The sequence below is a fragment of the Euprymna scolopes genome, chromosome 8, assembly GCF_053919585.1.
Source record: "Euprymna scolopes isolate OS-2025 chromosome 8, ASM5391958v1, whole genome shotgun sequence".
NCBI classification, from domain to species: Eukaryota; Metazoa; Mollusca; class Cephalopoda; order Sepiida; family Sepiolidae; genus Euprymna; species Euprymna scolopes.
The window spans coordinates 72085792-72091775 of NC_136489.1; the positions used below are offsets into that span (position 1 = coordinate 72085792).

The 5984-nt window shown below is 35.1% G+C and overlaps 1 protein-coding gene across 1 annotated transcript in view; it reads right to left on the reverse strand.

Moving 5' to 3' along the window:
* Positions 1-5984, reverse strand: part of LOC145283616 (uncharacterized) — a 104920-nt gene that overhangs the window by 80864 nt on the left and 18072 nt on the right. The window lies entirely within an intron of this gene.

The window sequence follows — 5984 nt, forward strand, 5'->3', positions numbered from 1 at the left end:
ACGAGACTGATTTTGAATTCGATATGTTGAGTGTAGTTGTCTTCCTTCTTATTTATTAAACATGGCGAATCAAAACGTCATAATATTTGATTCTCTTGGTTACAAAAGCTACTCGATCAATTTACGTAAGTTTTTGAATAAGGCATGTTTCTTTTTTTGGTAATGATGATTTTTCTGCATTTTTGTTTTGAAAATAAATTTAATCTTCTATAATATGAATCACACCTGACTGTTTAAATTTATGTATGTATGTATGTATGTATGTATGTATATATGTATGTCTGTATGTATGTATGTATGTATGTATGTATGCCTAAAACTTTCAGACAGAGACGACAGATTTTCACGAGATCAGTTCGTTTTGAAACTCAAGCTTTCGGACGACAGATATCTAAAAATTGGCTAAAAACGTTAATTTCTTCACCCTCAATTTCGCACTTTTCTACAAGGAGGGGTCGCTTTTTTCACCGATATTTTCAAAAGTCATCTTCTCCTTTCGATTGTCCTAGCCTTAATTTAAACCTTCGCCACTTCAGGTTTAGCGATGGACGCAACGGGCAAAGACATCACGTTTTTTTAATGTTCTTTTCTTCCTTCGTGGTACGGATTCGACCCTTCCTGTCTACTACCACTTTTTTTTTTGTTGCTCAATACACATCTCCAAACACCCTGGCAACGCCGGCACCCAGACTAGTCTAATATACAAAAGGCAATATAGGCACGAGCGCTTGTGTATATCTGCCAAAGGTATTTTAATCGGGCTTCTCGCGTCGGTTAGATTCCGTGAGAAGTTTTCACATACTTCCCAGATCGTAATATCTCAGATTCGCAAACGGACACAGTCTCCATCTTTTTTTTTTTTTTTTTTTTTTTTGATCGAGTTAAAAAAAGATCCAACTGTAGCGTCGTCTCGGGTGTTTGTTTGGCTTTTTCGTTATAAAGCGAAACTGTTTGAGAAAGTGGCAAAGCAATTAGATCATCATACGTTCGACTGAGTATCATTAAATTCGACGCATGCAACTTCTGCTTGCGCGATGGCGACATTGGCTTACGCGTTGCGTTTTTTCACCGTCTTTCTCTCCTTCACGTTACGGATTCGAGCCTGCCCACTACCACTTTTTTTTAAAACCTCACCTTCTTTTCTTCCGCGTTAAAAGGTTCCAGCCTACTACCACTTTTTAACACCTCTCTCCACCGTGTTTTTTCTCTACCCCCCTCCTCCACAAGGCTTCTTTTTATTCACACGCTTACTACACTACCGCAACACACTCGGGCAACGCCAGATACCCTCGCTAGTTCAAATGATTGTCTGTTCTGGGGATTTATGAAAAAAATATTAAAATTCCCAACCGAATGTTGACTCGTCTGCCGTAACATACAAAGTGTACAAATTCGCCTCTGCGCATCAGCTCCGCGCATTCTTCCGACCAGAAAAAGAAAAATAATTAATCTGGCCGATGGAAAGCGTGCGCGCCTAAAATAAGATATGGATAGCCGACGTGTTGGGCCTGGGATTGCTGCTATTTCTCAACTCACACTTGCATTAGCGAGCACACCGACAGACATAATATTTATCCCTTCTTTATCGTCTGCCGTTCTATATAAACCTCCTCCTTGAAATATACGCAATCTTTCTCGCTGAACTTTATTTATAGTATAAAAACCAATAAGCATTGGCTCTTATTAACAGTCATTAATCAAATATAATTTTCTCCAATTGCTGTAATTTTCTATTCTTCAACATTTATAAAATATCTCTTGTTAATGTATGCCTCTGAACTCTATTTACTTTGTTTTGTATAACATCTCTCTCGTTGTCTCAGTATTTAAATATAAACTTAAGACCTTCACAAAATCATTCTCTAAACTGACCCATCCCAAAATACTTCGCCCAAATCAAAACCTCGAAATGTAACCCTCCGAAAAGGTGACGACTCCATAAAGTAGGGATTCCCAAAACTGGCCACTTCCAAAAATGGCGCATCCCTAAATTGTAAATCCAAGATAGCACCAGAAAACAGGTTCAAATGAAATGTAAATGGCAGGAAAAAAAGAAATGATGACGATTTTCGGAAGGAAAGGGTCGCTCACTTCGATGATTATCTTTTATTTTTCTAAATATGTAAACATATTAATAGACAATAAAACAAAACCTGAAGGAAATCAGGTATTATTCAGTGCAATAATAGCGAAAAAACAGGGGACATAGATTTGAAAGTCGGTTTATGATAATTTTTCTTTAAGTTTCCGACAACTTTTTGAATGCAGTTGAAAGATTAAAGCCTAAAGTTAATTTCCAAAAGGAAAAACATATTTGTACACGTGAAAAAAGTTATAATGAAAAATGTAGCCACGGCGATATTCGAAAGCTGATAAATCCAGCTAAATTTTAAAGTTAAATAAATTTGTTGTCAAAATCCTTTGAAAAATAAATATTAGTTTTCTGGGTCTAGTTCAAAGATAATTAGTCAATTAAAATCCTAAGATATTAAATTAAATTAAAAAAAACAACAACTTGTTTATACAAAAATAGCTTAATTAGCCCCCAAAAAGAGAGATTCTGCCTTCGCACAGTCAAAACAAACGAAAAATAGTTTAATGAGGATTCTACGGAAGCTCAAAATGGCAGAAAGCCAAAAGGCTGTCTGAAAATGACGTTAAGAAGTTAGAGGGAGATAGGGGTGCTGGTTTTCTTTTTTCCCCCAGTTGTGCATCCGTACATTCCTATCGTGAACGTTTGTATAATTTTTTACGATTTTTTAAATTTAATTTTTTTCTGTGTTCCTGCTTTTAAATTATTATTTCTTTTTCAAGATTATATAAAAATATATTACGCCGAAAGTTTCACCTTTATTCAGGCAAAGAAAATATTAGAATCTTACATATAAAAATTATGCGAAACATGTAATCTAAAATAAAAAGTAGAAATATTTGTTGCAATTATAATTTTTTGTGTGAAAATATTAAATAAACAGTGCTTAATTCAATGATAATATTGGTAATTCGAGAAATTAATTTTTCTTTGAGTTATATCTAATTCATTAATACGGACTTTAGGGGCTTTTTTCCTAATGTTCCTGTAAAATTTAATTTTTATTTTTTATTGCTTCAATTTACGATGATTTATTTTCATAAAAAGCAAAAATGAATGAATTCATTTTTTCTGCTACTGAAAACCATAACTTAAGGAAAGGTATTTTTCGTTTAAATAAAATAATACATTTCCACTAAGATTCAAATAAAAATAATTGATCCATAATATCCCGTGATCATTATTTTAAAAATACTGACAAATGTCATTAACACTGGTTAATTTCCTGATTTGGTGAATTTTTAAATAAAGTGATGGGTCAATATATTTATACATTTTGAACATCAGATAGTCATTTTGCATGTCCCTATCAGTTGGTATATTCACCAGCAGGCCGCCATGTGAACTCTACGTCACAGCATATACATACAGCTTATGAAATTGATACACACGAGTTCTCACACTGTTTTGAGAATTTATTTTTTAAATCATAGCAGCCACCAAGCGATGCCGAAGGCAGGGTGGGGTTCGTCCCCCTTTTGTCTTTATTAAGTAGAATGCCTACACTTCTTGACCTGGCATTATCATCATCATCATTACTTTTCCCGCATTCACCTCTGTTTGCCCTGTCATGAGCCGGGGTGAGGCGTGAAGCAGGAAGGGCTTTTGCCTGTTTTCGCCAGTTCGAGTTCCGCCGGTCTCTGGGAAGGACGCGAGCTGACCGTAACTCCGCCAAGAAAAAAGTTTTTGGCGTTAAATATTATGTTCTGTATTTTTCTCCTTTAGGGGAAAACGTTTTCAATTTCATTCCCAATTAATTAAAAAGCAACGAGGTCTTATCAATTGGGAACTATTAGTCTTAAAGAACTAACGGAAATACCGATTAGTTTTTGAGATGCTTTTTTGTAAGAAACAGAAATTAAATTTGTCGGCCTGTGAAACAAGACGACATCGGCGCACGTGTTCTCCATAAAAGGAACTAAGGAAATAGATCGTCTTGGAAGACAATTCTGAAATTCCCTTCTGATCAGGACATTTTTATCTTAAAAGAAAAAAACAACATATTAGAACCAGAATTCTTTGGAAGATTGAGAGAGCACCTCTTAAAGAAAGACTGAAATAACATTTTAAAGCTTTTTTTTTTGTGCATGTTTCTTTCCTTTCAGGTTTTACATATCAAGTAAGACTGTGTTTTTACGGTATCATTGTTTTAAAAGGGTCAAAGTATATTTTCCGTTTTTAATTTGTTACTATCGTTTGGACGATAAATTTAACTTTGTCGTCCCATTCGATAGAATTAATTCTAGAACACTTTCTCAACTAAAGACCCCTTTTTGTATGTTCTATTATTTTTATCTTTATAATTAGTACTTGAGGTTGATTGTTAATCCTAGCTTTGGGAAAATTCAGCATTTTATTTCTTTCGATAAAACTTGACTAAATCAATATACTTTTAAAATCTGGTCTTCATTTGCTCCTCCTTTTATATTTTGCCTCCATTTTGTTTATTATCACTTTGCGAGATTCGCGAGATTTTGCTTAAATTCTCCAGCAATTTTATTTATTTTATTCCCCCATTTTTTTAAATATTTATTACACACACACACACACACACACACACACACACACACACACACACACACACACACACACACACACACACACACACACACACAAAACAAACATGTTTTGGTAATGACAACTACAAAATGCACAGTTTTGGTAATGACAACTACAAAATGCACAGTTTTTGTAATGACAACTACAAAATGCACAGTTTTGGTAATGACAATTACAAAATGCACAGTTTTGGTGATGACAATTACAAAACGCACAGTTTTGGTAATGACAACTACAAAACGCACAGTTTTGGTAATGACAACTACAAAATGCACAGTTCCATATAGGTTAAATTGTACTTTTCTCATTCTCACTGATAAAACAAGCTATTTGTTGTGATCCCGTAAGTGTCTTGAAGAAAGACACAACTCGGTATTTAATGAAAACAAAATATATTAGAGAGAAAAGTAAATACAACAAATGAAGAGTGTGGTTATACGTCAGTCCGGCTGCCACATGCATTACTTTTGTGTGCTAACGTCAAGAGACATATTCTCCCATTATTCTTGCATTAAAAAAAGTTAATTTGTTGGGTTTCGCTTTATTTGGATTATTAGGACTATCGTTCTCATCTGGAGTGTTTCGGTCGATGTAATCGCCGACCTTCTTCTGTCGAATTCGATAATCTTTATGTCGAACTCGGGAATAAGTACGAAAATTTGTTTTACAAAATCGACACAATTGTTGTAGCGTCAGCTAGAATAATGATCTATAAGAACGGATGCTGTTAACAATGTGATTCTTTATATCTAAAACGTGAATTTTTAAGGGTTGCAAGCAAAAATGCGCAGACATCACTAATTTTCTATGATTCTGTTGATAAACTGTGATACCGCGAAACAGTTTGAATGTAGGTGAATTCAAGTCCGTCAGCCTATTTAACATAGTTATAGATGTTTTATATAAGTTAAAAATGAGATTTATAGTTATCGATCAAATCCGTTAAGTTTAAAGTAGTAGTAGTAGTAGTAGTAGTCTGAAAACTAAACAAAAATACTCAAGTAGGTAGAGTGACTTTCTCAGTCGTAATATCAAGTCTCCTTTGCTGACAAAGTGATAACCAATATTTCTCTCCCCCATTCGCATTTTTTGACTGTCGGCTTTCAGCATTAAGTGGAATTCTCAACTAATTCCCCTACCCATCAGCCACCCTCTCTCTCCCTATTCCACTCTCCCCGCCTTCTCTGCCTCTCTCTCCCTTTCTCTCTCTCACACACACACACACACACACACACACACACACACACACACACACACACACACACACACACACTCTCTCTCTCTCTCTCTCTCTCTCTCTCTCTCTCTCCCTCTCTCCCTTCCCTTCCCTCAA